The following is a 22,271-nucleotide window of genomic DNA, read 5'->3' as shown; positions in this document are numbered from 1 at the left end:
TGTATGTTTATAAATATATCTCATGCTGGGATAGGTATGCAAATTTTCTGGGAGGACATACAAGATACGTTCAACAGCCACTACTTGTAGACTCTAAAAAAAGGGAATTGCTGATATGAAAAAAGATTTTACTTTATACTTTCCTGGATTGAGTGATTTGTTTACCATGTAATTTAAAAAATAACTACCATCTAAAAAAATTTTTTTAACGTTTATTTATTATTGAAAGACAGAGAGAGACAGAGTGTGAGCAGGGGAGGGGCAGAGAGAGAGGGAGACACAGAATCTGAAGCAGCCTCCAGGCTCTGAGTCATCAGCACAAAGCCTGATGCCGGGCTTGAACTCACAAACCGTGAGATCATGACCTGAGCCGAAGTGGGATGCTCAACCAACTGAGCCACCCAGGCGCCCCCCCCCTTTTTTTTTTAATTTTTTAACGTTTATTTATTAGTATTGAAATAAAAAATAACTACCATCTAAAACAAAAGTTATGTTTGTGCACAGTTTTTTTGGAAATAAATAAAACAGTTAAATGTCTACACATGCAACATGTGAAGTTTATTGCTTATGTAGTTGATATTCAAAAGAAGTTTATTACATTTGAAAAGTATTTGAAGATTAAAGACACAGAGAGATAAACCAAGAAACAGATTCTTAACTATAGAGAACAAATGAGGGTTAGCAGAGGGGGTGGGTGGGTAGGGAGATGAGTGAAGTAGGGGATGGGGATTAAGGAGTGCACTTGTTGTGATGACCACTGAGTGTTGCATGCAAGTGTTGACTCATTAAATTCACACCTGAAACTAACATAACACTGTATATTAACAAGTATTTGAAAGTAAATTTTACTTCATTCTGCACAAGTTCACAAAATTATATAACAGTTTTTGAGAAATGATAACCAAATGTACATTAAATGTTACTTGCTCATAGCTTAATAAATTTCAAAAGAAAAATTATACAAAATTCTGTCAACATTTTACAGCATATTTTGATATTTGATTTGGGAGGTCATTATATATATATTTAAATTTTTTAAGTGTTTATTTTTGAGAGAGAGAGACAGACAGACAGACAGACCCCCAGTGGGAGAGGGGCAGAGAGAGATGGAGACACAGAAACCGAAGCAGCTCCAGGCTCTGAGCACACAGCCCGATGTGGGGCTCGAACGCACAAACTGCGAGATCATGACCTGAGCCGAAGTCAGATGTTTAACCGACTGAACCAGCCAGGTGGCCCTGCATGTCATTATATATTTTAATATGTATATAGGATACTACACAGGATCTCCTCTATGTATATAGGATACTGCAAAGAATACTACAAATGCCTAGAGCACAAAAGGCTCTTAAATTAGACCTGGGTAGCATAACACTCCAAACTGTATAAAGAATAAATCCACATCTAATTCTGCTTTCAGTATTGCCCTCCCTGCTTACTTTGGCTTTGGCTTCTAGAAAACAGTAGAATGTCTGCTGATAAACCAGGTAAGGTCTGGTTTTCTTTCTATCTTCTTTAAGACACTTTTTTTTTTAAAGGTGAATTTTATGGTATGTGAATTATAACTCAATGAAAATAAAGAAAGATAATTTTCATGCTGGAAGGGGAAGAACAAACATAGGTAAGAAATTTGAAATTCCACAGAGGTGAAATAATATGAAGTATTCTGTCACTTTTAACAAAGCAAGATTTCTAGTCCCAAATACTGTAAGGCCAGTGTGATTATAAACCACGAATGAAAATATAAAAATTATTTTGACAGTGGGAAAAATGTCAGAAGGTGAGATGTATTGAGTTTCAAGGGTGAATAAGGTCTTCTTTTAAAGACAGAAGATTGGTCAAACCTGTTTAGTTTGAAATAGCTGCCTACCTCAAGATTACTCTTTTCATTATAAATATTTGGTACTACTTCTTCACTCAAAAAGTGTTTTTGGCAGGGGTGCCTGGCTGGCTTAGTCAGTGGAGCATGCCATTCTTGATTTTGGGGTTGTGGGCTTGAGCCCCACATTGGATGTAGGGATTGTTTGGAAATAAAATCTTAAAAAGAAAAAAAAGTGGTTTTTGTGTGTGTGTAAAAAAATAAGATCCTAAAAATTATAGTCTGAAAATCTTCAGCGACCCCTGGGAGATTTTGGTATGAATTATTAAAAGGTGTTAAAAAAAATTTTTTTTTAAAAGAGGGGGTGCCTGCATGGCTCAGTTGGTTGAGTGTCCGACTCTGGATTTTGGCTTAGGTTGTGATCTCACGGGTTTATGGGTTCGAGCCTCACATCAGGCCCCACAATGACAATGTGGAACCTGCTTGGTATTTTTTTCTCTCCCCCTTTCTCTACTGCTCTGCAGCTCAAGCTCACTCTCTCTCAAAGTAAATAAATAAACTTAAAAAAAATTTTTTTTAAAGGTGTTTTATGAGCACTTAAAGGAATTGACTCTAGGAACCAATATGGATCCACTAAGGGCAAGTTCATTGACTGAACAAATATTTATTGTGCACCTACTTACTGGTCCTGGTTACTGTGCAAGGCACTCGGGATGAAGCAGAAAACAAAACAGGTATGTTCCTGCCCCTTGTGGAACTGAGGAAGACAAATGATAACAAAAACTATGGCATAATTACAACTTGTGATAAGTGCTATGAAAGAAATCATAGGGATTTATGTGAGCACATAATTAGAGGAACTGGCCTCATTGCAGGAGAGGGTGATGCTAGAGAAATCCTCTGTGAGGAGGCAGCATGTAATCAGAGCCCTGAAGGATGAATAGAATTTAGATAGGCAAAGTGTGGGGAGTGCTACAGAGAAAATCTGAAAACCACATGTGAAAAATGCATGAGGCAGCAATAAACTTGGCATTCTAGAGGAAGGAGAAAAAGCTGATGTGGCTGGAACAGTAAACAGGAGGTGAGTGCAAGAATGAGATTATCCAGGTAATTAGGGGCCATACCACGCAGGCTATTTCTTTCTTTCTTTCTTTCTTTCTTTTAAAGTTTTTCTTTACTTGAGTACTCTCTACACCCCATGTGGGGTTCAAATTCACCACCCAGACATCAAGAGTAACACGCTCTTCCAACTGAGCCAGCCAGGAGCCCTGTGGCTATTTCCTTTTTTGAAATGACAGGACAGTAGATTAAAGAAATACAAAGACACACTAAATTTATTTTCAGCAAGCCATTTGATGAAAGCACTTGGAAAGAACCACAGTTACCAGTTTTATAACCAAATTTGGTCCAAAATCCACCCACTTCTCCCCTACCTTCTGTTTCCTCCCTGGATGAGACCACCACCATCTCTCTCCTGGGCCACTGTTTTCACTTTTACCCCCTCCCCTTGCAATCCATTCTCTGTACAGCAGCTGGAGTGATCTAAAAACTAAACTATACCATTTGAATTCTTTGCTTAAAATCCTTCAGTGGCTTCTCATTTGTAACAGGTTGGGCTCTCCACAGACGTGGGGACCAAGCTTGGGATCCAAGATGTATATCAGGGTTTAACACCTCTGAATGGAAAGAAGAGGAAGCGGGACTCGGCAGAGGAAGAAATCAGTGATACACACCCAATAAAGCTTGGGCTAACCCACCAGGGAGCCCAGGAATGAGTGCGGTTGGTCAGAATTGTGCGGTGCAAGATCCAAATGATCCAAATGATTGAGCCTTTATATCCCCGCCCACTCAGTCACAGATACGGTCTGTTCTAAGTGGGGTATGTCCTCAGGCAGCAAGGCTCTCTGCACCTAAGGTAGACCTGAAAGAGCTGTCAGCTCAAGGCTCCTTGCTGACCACACTCTCCATTTCTGGGCATCAAGCACTTCCTTAAAGGGATATCTGGTTGTTGCATCTTCTTATCCATGTCAGCATTGCATTTAGACATGTAGGACTTCAAAACCCTGAACGATCTGGCTCCTGTCTACCTCTCCTCCACTTGGCTTCTGTTCACAATTGGCTCTAGGCACACTAGCCTGCCTGTTTCTTGAAGCTTATCCCCTCTTCAGGGTCTTTGTACTTGCCTCAGTGTTCTATTCCCAGCCTTCACGTTATATTCCTACCTTCTTCTAAAGTTGTCTGCCTCCCTCCTCAGCATTCCCGATGATGTTGCCCTGCTTCACTTTCCTTATGCACTTACCTAACATTATCCAGAGTATTTGATTTTTGTTTACATTGGTCTCATCAACTAGAATGTAAGTTCCACGAGGGTATGGATCTGATCTGGTAGGTTCACTGCTTCGTCCCCAGTCAGTACCTAGAACATAGTATACCTTCGATAAATATTTGTTAAACTGAATTCAGATGAGGTGCAGAAATGCACACTAAATGACACTACAGACAGTTCCATGTTAGCTAATTGAACGACTCACCCGAATACTATTTATTACTGCATTAAGATTAACCTGAAGAGAGATCTCTAATTGTCTGATACAAATCTGTCTGGTCTTGTCAAACGGATAAATGTCAATGATTTCTGTAGACAAAAATGGTGTGATCATTCAAATTTCTGACGTACAAAGCTGGGAGTATTGGTGGTTAATGTATTGGATGACAGGTTTCAGATTCAAAAATACCTGAAGGTCCATCAACAACACAACAGGTAATTAGTTGTAGTATATTATTCATACAACGAATTATTGTGCAGCAATGAAAATGAGTGAACTACTGGTATCTGTCACACGGAGGAAACTCACTAAGGAAATGATGAGGGAAAGAAACCAGACACACAAAAAAAGAGTATGTCCTACATGATTCTATATCTATATACTTCAAAATCAGGCAAAACTATTCTGTGGTTCTCTTAAGGAAGGAGGAAGAGAGCAATGGGAGGGACATGAGGAAAGCTTTTGAGGTGTTTATTTCTTGAACCAGTGTCTATTTCTTGACCTAGGTGGTGGTATAAATGTGTTTACTTTGCAATAACTCATTGATCTGTGAAGTTATGATTTATCCACATTTTTATATGTATATTATACACTTTTAAAGTTGAGGTAAAAAGGACCTGACAGGTATATTTAACCCTTCTTAAAAAATATTTATTATCTATTTTTGAGATACAGGGACAAAGCACAAGCAGGGGAGGGGCAGAGAGAGAGGGAGACACAGAATCTGAAGCAGGCTTCAGGCTCTGAGCTCTCAGTACAGAGCCGTATGTTGGGCTCAAATCTACAAACTGTGAGATCATGACCTGAGCTGAAGTCGGACGCTTAACTGACTAAGCCATGCAGCTGCCCCATTGTAGTTCCTGATTTTAAATGAAAGAGTTATAATATTTTGCCAGTTAGGATTATAATTGCTGTTGACTTGCAGTAAATAATTTTTATTATATTGCAACTATGTGGATGGAACTAGAGGGTATTATTATGCTAAGCAAAATTAGTCAGAGAAAGACAAATATCATATGACTTCACTCATATGAGGACTTTAAGACACAGAACAGATGAACACAAGGAAAGGGAAGCAAAAATAATATAAAAAACAGGGAGAGGGACAAAATATAAGAGACTCTTAAATATAGAGAACAAACAGAGGGTTACTGGAGGGGGTTTGGGAGGGGGGGATGGGCTAAATGGGTAAGGGCATTAAGGAATCTACTACTGAAGTCATTGTTGGACTATATGCTAACTAACTTGGATGTAAATTTAAAAAATAAAATAAATAATTTTTATTATATTTAAGTAGTTTCCTTTGATCTCTTGTTTCACAGGGGTTTTATTAGAATGACTGCTATAATACCTATTGCTGCAGGGATATAGGGAAAAGAGTATTTTCATGTGTCACTATTGAAATACAAAGCATTACAGGCTCTTTAAAAGCAATCTGGCAACACCTATTATTTAAAAATACAAAAAGTGGGGTGCCTGGGTGGCTCAATCTGTTAAGCATCCAACTCTTGATTTCAGCTCAGGTCAGGATTTCACAGTTGGTGAGTTCAGCCCTGTGTTGGGTTCCACACTGGACGTAGAGCCTACTTAAGATTCTCCCACTTTCTCTGCTCTTCCCCTGCTGGCAATCTCTCTCAAAATAAATAAATAAATAAATAAAATAAAAAATGAAAATATATACACCCCTTGGGGTGCCTGGCTGGCTCAGTTGGTAGAGCCTGCAACTCTTGATGTTGGGTTGTGAGTTCAAGCCTCATGTTGGGTGTAGAGATTGTTGAAAAATAAAATCTTTAAAATACATATATCCCTTGACCTACCAATCTCAGTTCTGGAAATCTATCCTACTAAAATAAACTACTAGTTTCAATAAAACTGTTGAAAAACATCATAGTACATACTGTACCAGGATATTTATTAGAGCAGTGTTTTCAGTGTTAACACATGCACACACATACACACACGTTGTAAATAGCATGCATGCCCATTGATAGGGGAATGGTTGCAAAAATTATAGTACATCCACATTTGGAACATCCATTAAAAGGAATGAATTTGATTTAGAAACTTAAATTTTTTTTAATGTTTATTTTTGAGAGAGAGAGATAGGCAGAGCGTGAGCAGGGGAGGGGCAGACACAGAATCCGAAGCAGGCTCCAGGCTCTGAGCTGTCAGCACAGAGCCTGACATGGGGCTCGAACTCACAAACCATGAGATCATGACCTGAGCTGAAGTCAGACGCTTAACTGACAGAGCCACCCAGGCACCCTGGAGATTGTTTTTGTTTTGTTCTTTTTAATGTTTATTTTTGAGATGGGGGGGGGGTGGCACAGAGAAGATCCAAAGCGGGCTCTGTACTGAGAGCAGAGAGCCCAATGTGGGGTTGGAACTCATAAACCGTGAGACCATGACATGGGATGAAGTTGGACACTTAAGCAACTGAACCACCCAGGTGCCCCTAATTTAGAGAGATTTTAAACAAGAAATTGTTTTAAGTAAAAGTGAGAGGCAAAAATGTAGTCACTTCTTTTTTTCCTTTAAGTTTTTATTTGTATATTTTGAAGGGGGTAGGGGCAGAGAGAGAGGGAGGGAGAGAATCCCAAGCAGGCTCTGCACCGTCAGGGCAGAGCCCCACATGGGGCTTGAACTCATGAACAGTGAGATCATAACCTGAGCCAAAATCAAGGGTCACATGCTTAACTGCCTGAGCCGCGCAGGCACCCCTAGTCACTTCTTAAATTACAAAAAAAGTCTATAACAAATATGTGTACATTTGTATTTGTCTATGTGTTATTATAGAGCATGGAGAAAAATATTAAATAGGTTGATAAAATGGTTACGGAAGGGTTAGAACTGTTGGGGTGACAAAGGAGGAGAGATAAGGTGGGAGTCAAAGTGAAAAAAATAAAATAAGAGCTAAAGGTCTATATGAGTCATATACCAGGTGAAAAATCAAACAAAGTCTTAGGGACATTAATATATTGTAATGTGTCCAAATCCAAGGGCATAATAATCACAGTGTACTTTATGCTCTCCAGATCAAACCTAGATTGTTGTGTCAATTTCTGGACACCACACTAAAAATAAATATTTTTCCTGCCCCTCAAAAAATTGTTTTTCTGTGGGGGCACCTGGCTGGCTCAGTTGATGGAGCATCTGACTTTTGATCTCAGGTTCAAGCCCCACATTGGGCAAGGAGACTATTTAAAAAAAAAAAAAATTGTTTTACTTTTATAAGAGGAATGGTCAAGAATTAAGCAAACCTGGGTTTCAAGTTCTTTTCAGCCACTTAATTAACTGTGTGACCTTGGCAAATTACTTAATCCCTCTATGCCTCAGTTTCTTCATTTGTACAATGGGGAAAATTATAGTTCCTATCTCTCAGGTTTATTATAGGATAATTCTATACGCATTCTAGGACTGGTATCTAGAATAAACCCCCCCAAAATAATTTAACTGTCAGATATTAAAGTAAATATTTATTGCAAAAATTAGAATCTACATAGAAGCAAGAAAATTTAAAAACAACCACAATCTTACCTTCCTAGATTAACTACTATTAACTTTTGGATGTTTGTCCATTATTCAGCGTGATCTGAAAAAACTATTATGAGTGATGAAACTTAGTTAGGACAAATTAGCAGCATCCAATGGTGCGTCATATGGACCAGGGGTAGACATATTCTGTGAAGCTGCAAAGAACCACAGCAAGCAGCAAGGGTTATGATGAGAGCTGTCCAGCAATGAAATGGGTTGTCCAACACCATGGCAAGTTCCTCATTATACTAAATAACTGAGTCTTGGCTGGTGACCATTTGTTAGAAAAAGTATGGAAGAAATGCTGGCTTTGGAAAACAGGTCAAGCCAAATGACTTCTAGAACTCTTCCTATCTCTAACATATGATCAAGAAATATTTTTTGGAGGAATGGATATATTAGACTCGCAGCCTTCATAAAACAATTTGTGTGGTTCTTACAGGTGGTAAGAACAGTTCTAAGGTCCCATTAAAGTTAATAGGAAATTCCTAGCATAGGTCAGGCAGAGGAACTCTCCCTCGTACAACACTGAGGACGTGCAATTCCACCAATTAATTACATTCAAATGGAGAAAGAAATCTAAGGGAGGGGCAGGCCTGAAAAGAGTTACATCTTATCTTTAGGTACTGTTTGTCTGCTTTCTTAATACTCAGGGTCTCTTCCTTGGAACAGTTTCTGACCTGGCAGAAATTCATAGTAATTACTCAGGGGAAAGGAAAGGAGAAACCAACAAACAAAAAATACATTAATGTGTGTGGGTAAAAAAAAAAAAATTTAAGAACATGGTGTTGGTGGGAGAGAAGACTAAAGGCCTATGTAAGACCCACCCAAGTGCTTTTGATGTTTGAGCAATTATTATCTTATTATTTTTCCTGCTATAGATGCAGCTGCAATTTATGTAACAGGATGTTTAAAAAGATTAAAGAGAAGCTGTAGTAGAGTTCTGAGGTGATAAGAGTCCCTGGAATATGTATTTATGGACGTTTAGAATATAAGTTCCTGTACATTCTTAGAATAAACCATCTATTTGTTTTTCTTTTTTTTTAAAGAAACAAGTAAAATTTGTATTTCAATATGGCTGCTTCCTGCCCACAAGTGATACTGAAAAAAATAGAGCAAAGAGAGCAAATAATAGAGCAAAGAAAGGTTAGTGATGGTTCAATCTGTTATCTGTGCTGTTTTTTAATCAGCTATGACTTTTATGTCCAAAATATTTTATCGCTATATTAAGATAAGTGTTTAGAATTTATTTGGATTAAACCTGTTCATCAGTAAATGGATTATTCTATTGCTCAAGCAGGAGAGTTGCATGGAATTTGTGACTATAATAACTCTGTCTGAATATGAAAGTTAAAGAAAATAATTTTTGGTAGAAGAGCTTGTGGTATTGAAGTTGAGGTGAGTTAAATTGACTGGGTTAGAAGAGTGTGTTCCATAGGTGTCTCAAATACAGAGAATGACTCATTGGTATTCAAGACTTTCTGCCGTATGGGCTGCTGTCTTATCTTACATCTTAAATTGGCACCAGGCACCAAATAAAAAGAGCTTTGAGGCACAGTCTCAGAATTTCTGATTAGTCATGTAAAAATTGCTTGTTAATTTTAATTCTTTCTCCTAGCAACCTAGGCCAACCTTGTGTGCACTTGTGTACTATCTGTACATATTTATTTATAATTTTTTCTGTTGAAGAATAAGTTGGAGGGACGCCTGGGCGGCTCAGTCGGTTAAGCATCCGACAGATCATGATCTCATGGTTTGTGGGTTCAAGCCTCGCGTCAGGCTCTGTGTTGACAGCTTGGAGCCTGGAGCCTGTCTTAGATTCTGTGTCTCCCTCTCCCTCCGCCCCTCCCCTGCTCACGCTCTGTCTCTGTCTCTCAAAAATGAATAAACATTAAAAAAAAATAAATAAATGAAGAATAAGCTATAGACATGATGCCCTTTCCTCCTAAGTACTTTAGTGTGTATTTCCAAAACACAAGGACATTCTCTTTCACAACCCCAGTGTAATTATGCAAAGTAAGAAGTCAATATTGATTCAGTAATACTATCCAATCTATAGACCTCATTCCAACTTTGCTCAATTGTCTTGGTAATGTCCACTAAATAAAATTCCATACCATACACTGTTGTCAAGATCAACATTCAGTTGTCAAGTATCTTTAGCCTCCTTTAATCTAGACTAGATTTTCCATACTTTGTTTTTCATGACCGTGACATATTTGAAGAGTTATAGGCAAGTTGTTTGTAGAGTGTTTTTCAACTTGGGTTGTCTGATTTTTCCTCATGATTAGATTCAGGTTATGCATTCTTAGCAGAAATACCTCAGAAGTGTTGTTGTGATCTTCTCAGTATATAATATTAGTTGATTTGTTCCATTACAGCTGAATTTCCCTTTAATGACTTGGTTAAGGTTTTTCCACTTTAAAATTACTGTTTTTCTCTTCATCATTAACAAGTATCTTGTGGGGAGATACTTTGACACTATGTAACTATCCTATCCTTCATCAAACTTTATCCACTAGTTTTAGCATGCATGATGATTCTTACCTGAGTCAATTATTACCACGATGATTGCCAAATGGTGATTTCATAATTCTTTCATTCTTTTTCTATTTTTTAGTTGGTGTTCTACTGTAAGGAAAAATGTACTTTTCTCCATGATTTGCTTGGGTGTTTATTTATACCTGTAGAGACTCATAGATTCCTATTCTATTCCATGGGTTATAATCTGTTACTGACACTATTTATTAGGATACTCAAATTGTCCCTGATACAGCTAGTGGGAGTCCCTTCAAACTGTCCTTTTGACATGTCCCTAAAATTCTTTGAGCTTCCTAACTTTATGACACAAGAAGATAGTCCAGGTTTTTCTAGTGTTTTCCTAGCACCAGCCTTGAAATCGGCCACTTTTCTAAGAAGCACTGGTTCCTTTGGTGGAGAACAGCGTTTAGAAAGACTTGGGTTCTATGTGTGTTAATTTGCACTAGTGTGTCATTGCCTGTAGGTCCTCTCAGAGAACAACCTCCCCACTCCCCAACACACACACACACACACACACACACACACACACACACACACACTTAAAAACAATGGTTTCATACTGATATTTCCAATTCCAGTCCAGCACCGCGGGGTTCGTTCAAGCCTCCTCCCTTTCCATACACTTATAATCCCCTTCTAAGACAGTGAGAAATCTGCAGAACCACAGTCTTAACTTCTACACTTAACCACTCCTACATGCACTCTTACCTTCCCACTTCACTTCAGTGCAATCTCTTGTTATCCTTAAGCCAAACTGTATACACACACTGATACTGGGGCCGAAAGCACCTGAAGCACTGATAATTTCGCTACATTCCCAATGCTCAACTGAAGGGTAATGTCTCTTCTGCTTCTTTGGGGGGCCCTAATGTTGACTGATTTCTCTGGTTTTCAGCCTGTTAATGCTTACGATAGAAATTCCACCAGGAAAAAGCATTCTTCACTCCAAATTTTCTCCACACAGTGAAACAGCTAATCTGGAAGGGCTGCGTTAAGGTCCTGATGACTCAGAGATTTAATGGAAATTACTCTTTTGAAATTTACATGCCCTTTATTTTAGCTCCCTTTCCCTAGGATTCAAACATGAATCTGGTCTGTGCCCAGAATCACTCCTTTCTTATGGTCAACATTGTCCTGTGGTACTCTCTTCCATTAGAATGAAATTGTTCTTAATCTCTCACATATATGGAACCTTGGCAGACAGGTCCTCCAGGTACGTCTGAATGTGAGAATGTGTCAGCCTAAGTTCTCAAAACACCCCGTCACGTTCATTACGCTCTTAAAATTACTGGCATTAATAGTTTAATTGAGAAACTCTCTTGAAGACTGAGGACTATACCATGGAAGCAGCACAGAAATAAAGGGACTGCAATCTCATCCCAAGAATCTTATTCAAGGAAAAGAACTCCTTCATGATTCTCCTGGCTGGCAGAGACAGAAGCCTGGAGAACTTTCAGTTTGAAGATGGCCCTGCACCATATTTGATCACAATGACACTATTGTCTGGCATGCCTCTTAGAACACCATCATCAGGATACGGGTGTTAAGTTGTTTTTCTAACAGTGCTAACAGACACCTAGTCTATCATCCCCTTATTTCTCTTGTTTTCAACTGGATGCCTCTGGAGGACTGGCCACGTTAGCAAAGTAATCTGTGGCAATGAGACTGAAAGATATTAACTAATATTAACTAGTTTGTGTGTAGAATAAGCCCAAGAGTTAATGACCTTGATGTCATCATACCTTTCTCAATCTATTGAGCTAACTAGTCACAGACAGGTTACATTTGGCCATTTTATTACTAAATTGGTATTTAACAACAGACAATTACTTTACTTGAGTTGAGATAAAATCTCCTGATTACATGAATGAGATAATTCTGAATTAAAACCAGAGGATACTAAATCTGCAGCGTTACAGACATTAACAATAGGAACTCTATCGTGGTTACTGAAATTGTTTCTTTTACTAGATGTGGCCCCCTCTCTATGATGAACTGTGAAAAGTCTGTTCTGCCAGTCTTCTTGCTGTTTTGTGGGTTTAGGATGTGGCTGTTATCTAGGCGTGTCCATGGGACAGGTGGGCTTAGGATCCTCCTACTCTGCCATCTTCCCGGAAGTCTTGTTTCCTTCACTAGAATGCAAGTTTCATGAGGGCAGGGAGCTTTGCTTTGTTCATTGCTCTATTCCCAGTACAAGTATGCCTGATTTGTAGTAGGAGCTCAATACATATCTGAACACATGAAAATGGTGGCACAATACGAAATGAAAAAGTATTAAAACTAAATCGTGAAGGAATTATTGCCCAGTTATAACTATTCCAAACAATATCCGTGAGAATGCTAAGGAAGAACTTGGCTACTATTAATGTGGCCTAAAGAATCAAACCTCCCCTCCATCTCCGGTAGTTCAAAGGCTGGGAGAGAGGAGAAGTCTTGCTAAGAACTTACCTAGATCCTTAAGGGAACATTTAAAAACTTTATGTGGTTTGGGGGGGCATGCCTGGGTGGCTCAGTTGGTTAAGCATCCAATTCTTGATTTCGGCTTAGGTCACAATCTCGTAGTTTGTGGGATCGAGCCCTGTGATGGGTTCTGTGCTGAAAGCATGGAGCCTGCTTGAGATTCTCTGTCTCCCTCTCTCTGCCCCTCCCCTACTTGCATGTGCATGCACATGCGCTCTCTCGCTCTCTCTCAAAATAAATAAACATTACAAAAAATTTTTAAAAATTAAAAATAGTAAAAACTGTATGTGGTTTGGGATTAGCTAAGGGAGTGGACTGGTATAACTTGAAGACCCAAGGGGCAAAGTTTAAAAGCAGAAGGGGGAGAAAGGAGATATGTTCATATATTAAAGGTAATTAGGAAAATGTATATCTTCCTCCTTATGGGTTTAAATGTTTATTTATTTTAAGAGAGAGAGAGAGTGCATGTACATGTGAGGGAGGGAGGGGCAGAGAAAGAGAGGGAATCCCAAGCAGGCTCCATGCTGTCAGAGCAGAGCCTGATATTAGGCTTGAACCCACAAACCATGAGATCATGACCTGAGCTGAAATCAAGAGTTGGATGCTTAATGGACTGAGCCACCCAAGCAGCCCTCATTTGGGTTTAGATGCAGGGATCTCAAACTCAAACGTTTTTCAAGATCAGGCCAGTATATAAATGAGTGATGCAGCTGGATGTGAATAAGGAGAAAGAGTAGAGACTGGGGGGAAACAACAATTGCATGCCCCTTCTAAAGACATTACAAATCATTTGAAGACCATAACAACAACAACAACAATAACAACAACAACAACAAGGAGATCAGATATGTCTGTAGGAAGAATTCACTATGTAGGCAGTCTGAGGGCTTTTGGTTGTATATTGTCTCCATGATTAACATTTGCCCTTGAAAGGTGTTTTGTGTGTGTGTGTGTGTGTGTGTGTGTGTGTGTGTCCATCTGTGTTCTAACAGTTACTAGCTAGACAATTTTAAGAACAAAGAGGCATATTTGCTACTCACAGCAGTGAGGAGACAAACAGGGATCACACTTGGAGGTCTTACGTGCCCACCTGGACTGTTCTGTAGGGCTCTAGCACCAAAGAACTGTGACTGGTCTGTGGGAGTTGTCTAAAGCATTTGGGCTGTTTTAACTGAATAACTCAGACTTGAAGAATGAACTACTGGAATAGTTCCTGGAATGAGACCAACTCCATGGGTGATGACTAGAGTTTGTCAAAGATAGGAAGACAGCCAAATAGCAGAGGTTAGGAAATGGCAGGGCTCTCAAACTTGAGGGTAGGGCAGAAAGATTATAAATTGGGTTATCTAGAAGGCAATCAATCTCCCAGCAAAGGTGTAATGTCTTATTCACTTTCCTGGGATGATGGGAAAGGTTATTTAGCTGAATTACCATTGATACACTGAACGTAGGATGTACAAAAAACATGTAACTTGATCAATTAGTATCACTATTCTCATTTTGTTCTTCAACCTCTGACTTTCCCTTATGGTGGGGGAGAGGTCAGGGCACTTAATTTTGCTGGCCTCCCTCCTGCAGTCTTTTGTGGGTCACTAGGCTGAAACCAGAGTGACATGAAAAATTCAAGAGTAGAATGTGGACTTCACTCTTGAAGCAGCAGGTTTATGTGGCCAGGAATCTAAGTTTCTTATTAATGTATTAAGTGGAAGGCTTGATGCGATTTCCAGGAAGGTAGTTTAAGTAGAGTTCCTACCTATCAAATGCGCTGTGAGTTGGGTGATTATAGCAGGTTTCACATTCAGTTTACATTTTTTCCCCTTCCTACACTGTGATTTCCTTAAGTTAATCCAACCATTCATTAAGTCTAATAGATGTACACTACCTTGTGTGGTGGAGGTGTGGAGGATAAAGGGATGAAACTGTAAAGAGAAGCATGCCCTGCCTCACATTTAATCTTATGTTGCACCCATCACAGAAAACAACATCCTACAAGAGAACTGTGTCCAGGAGTTTGAGGCATTGATCTGTAGTTAAGTGAATGGTGGCGCATGATGGAGCAAATGCCTGGTGAAGAGCATGTAATTTCCAAATTAGGAGAAGGATGCTCAGAAGGGACATAAACCAATACCCCTCTCCTTTCTCCACTTACACTAGAGGACAGAGGTCAGGATAATTTAAGTGGTAATTGTGTTATGCTCTGTTCTTTTCGTGTGCATTAAAATCATACAGGGATATGACTTGTTAATTACATTGGTAAGATTTCATAGATGGTGAATGGTAACTATTTGTATTTCAATAGCTTTCCCTCAGTTTAAAACATGTGAAAATTAATAAAAAAAGGCACCTCACTGAAGTGGACTTGGGAATCTAGAATAGGAGCCTGGAAGGGGGTGCCCTACATTAATTACAAGAAGAACTGTCAATTACAGACCCCAAAAGAAGAATCAAAGGAAAGAATCATCAATTATACGCATTGCATCTCATGCAAGAAATCGAGTGCCCCAGCAACCCAACCAATGAGAAAGCATCATCACCCTGAACTCTTTCTTTCCTTCAATGGACTTTCATTCAAAACAACCCCGACCCCCAACCTCCTTTTCCTTCATAACATGAGGTTCGTCTTTGTTTGTTGGAGTTGCCTATGGCTTTTCATATGTCGCATGCCCCGAATTGCAATTCTCCATTATTCCTGAATAAACCCATTTTGCTGGTAAAATAACTGACAATTTTATTTTTAAGATTAACAAACAGCTTTCCACATCTTTATTTTTTTTTATTTTTTTCATGTTTATTTATTTATTTTTTATTTTTTTAACGTTTTATTTATTTTTGAGACAGGGAGAGACAGAGCATGAACAGGGGAGGGTCAGAGAGAGGGAGACACAGAATCTGAAACAGGTTCCAGGCTCTGAGCTGTCAGCACAGAGCCCGACGCGGGACTCAAACTCACGGACTGCGAGATCATGACCTGAGCCGAAGTCGGCCACTTAACCGACTGAGCCACCTAGGCGCCCCTCATGTTTATTTATTTTTGAGAGAGAGAGAGAGAGAGAGAGAGAGAGAGAATGCAAGTGGGGAGGGACAGAGAGAGAGGGAGACACAGAATCTGAAGCAGGCTCCAGGCTCTGAGCTGTCAGCACAAAGCCCAATGTGGGGCTTGAACCCGCTAACTGTGAGATCATGACCTGAGCCAAAGTCACATGCTTAACCAACTAAGCTACCCAGGTGCCCCTCCACATCATTATTTTTAACAGAGCTTATGAGCTAAAATAATAAAAATTACCATATTTTACAAACTTGAAAAATTTCTGAACTTCATAATCTGAGGAGTAAAAGATTTCTGAGAGAAAATATATAAAATCTGGACTTTCCCTGATAATTTAGCACATATAGTTGCCATAACTGGAGCACACTGGCAGACGCATGGACAAGTAAATACCTTCATACTCTTTAAGTAGTAATTACTTTTGGCCTTTTCTCACTTAGAGCTTCATTAATTAAGGATTGAGTTCATTTTTCTCTTAAAGATTCCCTTAAAGGTTAAAAAATTAGTTTAAATCAGGGGAAGGGTCAGACTGGCTACTTTTTCAGTTCTGGGTGGTTTTTATTAGGCAGCTCAAGAATCTACACTGGGACTGATACAGAGCCACGGGAGTGAGAAAGTTTCTGCTACTTTTTCCTCTTGCTTCCTAATCATTAAAAACTATTCACCAGGTTATTGCCAAGTAAAGACCAACCCTGCTGAAAGTCGTTGCCAACTTCTAGTCCTAAATGCCCAACTGCTGAACATAGTGTCTTCTGACTCCCCTATCAAAGATGAACGTGCAAAATATTCTGAGAGGCAAAACAAGTCATGTCTGTGCTCTTGAAGGAGGCCAGCCAAGGTGAACGAAGACCTCTGCTTTAAGGGTGAAGGCCATATTCCACTCTCAAGTGTTTCTATTGTTTCAGCCTGGTGAACTTTCACCCACAAAAATCTTTCTTTGAACAGTCTGATCAAAAACAAGGTCTTTAATTTTTTTGGTTGTTTGTTTACTTACAGCTAAACCTTTAGACAGGAGGCCAACTCCCAGTGGTCAGTTTCAAATAGGTTAACTTTGGACTGAAGTGATTTTTTAAAACTCCGCAATTTTCTGACAGATGTGTGAGCGATGCCAGTATGCTTGGCTTTATCTGCTCTTCTGAAGAGTTTCCTCCCTCCCAGGGAACACCTAAAGGGAGTAGTATGGAGTTAAGAGAACGAGTTTAAATGGGTAATCTTTGTCCAGTCTTGTAATGAAAAGTGCAGTTGATTACATGATGACCCACAGATTTGGGTTGGCATGGTTAGGTCTTGCAGGTAGAAAGAAGAGAAGGAAGGATAGGGAAAGTCAGCACAGCCATGTTAAATGTGCCTCCATGTGCTTTTTTTCAACCTTCCTTATGAATCTCGCAGACATGTTTATCTACTGCTTTTTTGCATAGGACCAAGGGGTAATGTTATAAGGGAAAAGCAATTATGGACTTGTGCTTTAAGAATGTTATCCTCTTGGGCTTCCCAAAGAAAACTAATAAAGTTCAGATGCATACTTTGTCCAAGTACTTTGGTATTTTAGGAACCGTAAGAAAAGAATAAGGATTTTTTTTTTGGACCAAATGGGTGGTAGAACAAAGAGAAGAGCCTTTGTAAAATTCTATTTGAAAAAAATCATTTAGGGGCACCTGGGTGGCTCAGTCAGTTAAGCGTCCAACTTCGGCTCAGATCAAGATCTCAGGGTTCATGGGTTCGAGCCCTGTGTCAGGCTCTGCACTGACAGCTCAGAGCCTGGAGCCTACTTTGGATTCTGTGCTCCCTCTCTTCCTGCCCCTCCCCCACTTGTGTTTTCTCTCTCTCTCTCTCTCTCTCTCAAAAATAAATAAATAAAAACATTTAATGCCTTTAAAAAGAAAACAATCACTTAAACTTTGAACTGCTGGTTAAATAGGCAGATTAATCAACTGATTTCTGTAATGCCACACTTATAAGTAGGTAATGTTTCCAAAACACTCCAGTATTTGGAATATAGTCCAGGGACTAGAAATCAATGAGTAAACAGACATCAAAAAGCACATGCATTTTGTTCTTTAGGAAGTCTAAGTGTTCTCACACAGTCATTTAATTATGCATAAAATAAAGATCAAGCACACACACCCGAGATTACGATGGCAGCAGCAGAGTCCATTCAGATGATCTAGAAGATGGTGTAACCAGCTGCAGCTGTTTAGTCCAGACAATAACTCTAGGGGTTTTAATAATGATGATAAAACAGCTACTATTTACTCAGTGCTCTTCATGGTCTACCAGGCACTACTCTATGCAGTAGGTACATATTACCCCCAATTTACAGTTGAGAAAACTGAGACACAGATTAAATAACTTGACATGCTATAATGGATAGAGGCCAGTTCAAACCCACCTCCGTCAAACTTCAAAACTTAAGTCTTACCTATTTTGTTTTATTGCCCTATATTCCAATCCTAATTCTTTCCTAACATATTTTCAAAAGAAGACATCTATATGCCATATTATCTGATAAACAGCACAGGGAACTATGTAATATGTTTTAAGACATTTTAAATCTAATACAGGGGCACTTGGGTGGCTCAACCAGTTAAGCGTGTGACTCTTGGTTTTGGCTCAGGTTATGATCTCATGGTCTGTGAGTTTGAACCTCTAATCAGGCTCTGTGCTGACAGTGTGGAGCCTGCTTGGGATTCTCTCTCTCTCCCTCTTTCTCTGCCTCTCCCCTGCTCATGCTCTCTTTCCTTCTCTCAAAATAAGTAATCTTTAAAATTATTTTTAAAATCTAATCTAATACATATAAATTTGTTGGTATTTAAACAGTAAGTTTCGAATATCTGGAAATTTCATTTATATGGAAGACAAGACAACTCCTTTATTAATTCATGAAGGTTTATAAATCAAACCTTCAGTGAAGGTTTGATTGCATATCTTCTATGTTTGTCTCAACCACGACTTAAAGGACATTCTTTTTTTTAATATTTTTTTATTTTTAGGAGAGCACAAGTCAGGGAGGGGTAGAGAGAGGGGGACAGAGGATCCAAAGCAGGCTCTGTGAGGACAGGCTGACAGCAGCGAGCCCAAAGTGGGGCTCCTACTCATGAGCTGCAAGATCATGACCTGAGCTGAAGTCAGATGCTTAACCGACAAAGCCACCCAGGTGCCCCTTAAAGGACCTTCTTTATCCAAAACTCCTTCCACTCTGGGGTGATAAACTTGCTGCGGTTCACATGGGACCTTTCATAGTTTTAGCAAACTAACTCCCACACTCCTTGGGAAAATCAGGACAGTTGGTGGCTCTAGCTTCACAACACATAAGGGGTGCTTTAAAGGGGCTTTTGGATGGGGCGCCTGGATGGCTCAGTCGGTTGAGCGTCAAACTCTTGATTTCGGTTCAGGTCATGATCTCGTGGTTCATGGATTAAGTCCCTAGTCAGGCTCTGTGCTTATATCACAGAACCTGCTTAGGATTCTCTCTCTCCCTCTCTCTCTGCTCCTCTCCTGCTTGCTCTCTCTCACTTTGAAAATAAATAAACTTAAAAGAATAAATAAATAAAGTTGCTTTTGGATAATAGTGGTGATTACAAATAGGATCTGATAGGCTTAAGACCTTTCTTAGGGAGAAAGAAGTAGTTCAGTTTCTGTTTCTGTGGGAGCACCTCAGGTGGTGGAGAAACTTCTCCCTGAAACCTCATTTCATTTTTAGTTTGCCAATTTTATACACTTCTTCTGCATTCTGAACTAAAACTCTTATCTCACTGAAGCTTCCACCCACTTTTCTTATTCCACCCCTTGCTACCATGTGAAATGAACCAAATCCTTTCCCCATGTGATTGCACATGAAATATTTAAAGAAATCTATCATGGCCCCAATATTTTCACCTTCAAACAACACATCTCCAAACCATTCAACATTTCTCATGCTCTTTTACCATGATTACTCTCTTCTGAATGCAGTATGGCCATATTCAAATTGTAGCCTCTGAAATTGTAGCTTCCAGAAATCTAATCAGCAGAGCAGAGTGGATAGGTCACCTCCTTCATCTAGAGTCTAGGCTTCCTTTAATTCAGCGTGACACCTTAGTATTTTTCTTGGCAGTCATTAACTTAGATTAAGTTCTTATCTACTAAAACTTCTAAGCAATTTTCTTATATACTTTTAGGCTATATTGTTTATATTCTGTATATGCAGTTATTTTTTCCCAGCTTGAAGTACAGGATCTTACATTTAACTCTGCTAAACTTAACTTTCAATCCCTCATCCTTTTTTAAAAATCACCCATTCTCAAATTATTTTGATGAGCATATTTTTGTGTCAATGATAGAGTTGTTAAAAAGACATGGCCTTCGTTGGCAATCTTTCTTTATGTTTGTATTCATCTGCTAACATTAGTTACCATAATTTAACCCATTTGTAGCTAACCTAATTTACAAATAACAACACATATTTTCTTATTTAATCCCATAAAAAAGGAGTGGGATAGGAAAGTGAAGTCAGCCACAATGGAAAATGCTTTGTGACGGGGTGCCTGGGTAGCTCAGCTGGTTAAGCGTCCGACTTCGGCTCAGGTCATGATCTTGCCAGTCCCGAGTTCAAGCTCTGCATCCGGCTCTGTGCTGACAGCTAAGAGCCTGGAGCCTGTTTCAGATTCTGTGCTTCCCTCTCTGTCTCTGCTTCTCCCCCACTCACACTCTGTCTCTCTCTCTCTCAAAAATAAACATTAAAAAAAAATTTTTTTTTAAAGAAAATGCTTTGTGACAAAGAAGTATTTGCTACTTCTGTCAAAACTGTGGGATTGCTTTCTTAGCCCCATGCTCTCAGCCACAGATGGCATGTCCCAATGTAATTCTCCACTTTACTTACTGGGCTTGGCATTGAGTAAGTTTTGGTTATTACGGAAGATCAAATCTTCTCTCAAAGAACAACGATTTGCCCTTCTTAAGAATGTTAAAAAAAATAAATCACAGATTTTTCAGTTCAATACAGGAGTCCTGAATAGGCTTAGGAATAAATATACAGACTTCCAAATTTATTCCTTTAAAGGAGGCAATACTTTCTGGAAGCGCAAGGTTTGCTGCGTTTGTTAAACCATCAGAGACGGTTTAAGCTAGTAGTCAAATACATTGGCTTTGGCCTGGGTCAACTCTCAGTTCTAGCACTTGCCAACTGTTTGACTATGGACAAATATATTCATGCTTACCACAGTGTCTAGCACCTAGTAAGAGCTCTAAAAATATGAGTAGCTACTGTTTATTAAACAACATTTTATGTTAGGTGTTACATAAGGCCTAGTACACATAAAGTGCTTAACATGCTGTCTTATTGTCTCCTAACAATTCCATGAAGTAGACACTCCTGTTATGCCCAAATTACAGATGAGAAAATTGAGGCACAGAAAGATTACACAATTTGCTTAAGTTAAACATGAAAGATAGGATTTATACCAAGTCTATCTGACTCCAGACCAGGATCCCAAATATAATTGTATCCTGCCAGTCCCTGAATATAGACAAAACTCCCACTAGTCCTGATAACATCAGCAGTTTGAGTAGTAAGGATATTGACCACTGGCCAGTTAGGGAGTTTCTAGGAACTCCCAAAGGTCCTCCATTGGTATGGTCTTATCTTTCATCAGAGTGAGGTTCTGGTCCTCAGCCGTATAGGCTTAGAAATCCAATATGCTAACACACAGACTATAAATTCATCTCCCAAAGCAGACTCATGCTCCCAGAGCCTGGTGTTCAAAACCACAAGTTTGTCCATAATGAACATTATGAATATAAACAGAAAAAGATATAATAGCCACGGGCTAAAACATTCATGTCCTGGGGCACCTGGCTGGCTCAGTTGGCGGAGGTTGTGACTCTTGCTAATCGAGGTTGTGAGTTCGAGTCCCACATTGGGTGTAGAGATTACTTAAAAAAATAAATAGATGAATAAAAACATTCATATCCTGTGACCAACATTGGGGAATCAGATTGTAAGAGTAGGTTGCTTACAGAGCATGGAACTAAAAATAAGGGTGTCTGTTTTATGTGTGAACGTTTGACAAAAAAGCCATCCAACTCCAAAGCAACAATTTACCTGCCTCCAAACTGAACAAACCAACGTAACCTCTCACCTAAAACCACTTGGATAAATACCACCAGGATTTGCCTCATAGATCCTCTTTATTCCTAAGTTTTCAGGGCTAACCTTCCCTGACACCATGTTCTTTCTTGAATTTAGGTTAGTTTTTTTTTTTCCAGGTTACAGCATAATTCTTTTTCACTGAGATTTTGAACAACTATACTTTGATGTATTCTGCATTGATTTGAAGGTTTAAATCTA

The 22,271-nt window shown here is 39.2% G+C and overlaps 1 long non-coding RNA gene across 1 annotated transcript in view; it reads right to left on the bottom strand.

Annotated features, from left to right (window-relative positions):
* Positions 1-4,147: 4,147 nt before the first annotated feature.
* LOC121027707 (uncharacterized) overlaps positions 4,148-22,271 on the bottom strand; it is a 37,076-nt gene continuing 18,952 nt past the window's right edge. Inside the window, exons 3-4 of the long non-coding RNA XR_005788877.1 lie at positions 16,941-17,111; positions 4,148-4,235 (exon numbers count right to left, since the gene is read on the bottom strand). This is a non-coding gene — a long non-coding RNA (uncharacterized LOC121027707). The remainder of the gene's footprint in view (positions 4,236-16,940; positions 17,112-22,271) is intronic.

This window comes from Herpailurus yagouaroundi, unplaced genomic scaffold (assembly GCF_014898765.1).
Source record: "Herpailurus yagouaroundi ecotype Mexico unplaced genomic scaffold, PumYag 77, whole genome shotgun sequence".
NCBI classification, from domain to species: Eukaryota; Metazoa; Chordata; class Mammalia; order Carnivora; family Felidae; genus Herpailurus; species Herpailurus yagouaroundi.
Note: the sequence above shows the minus strand (reverse complement) of the source record. Positions and strands in the feature narration are given on the sequence as shown.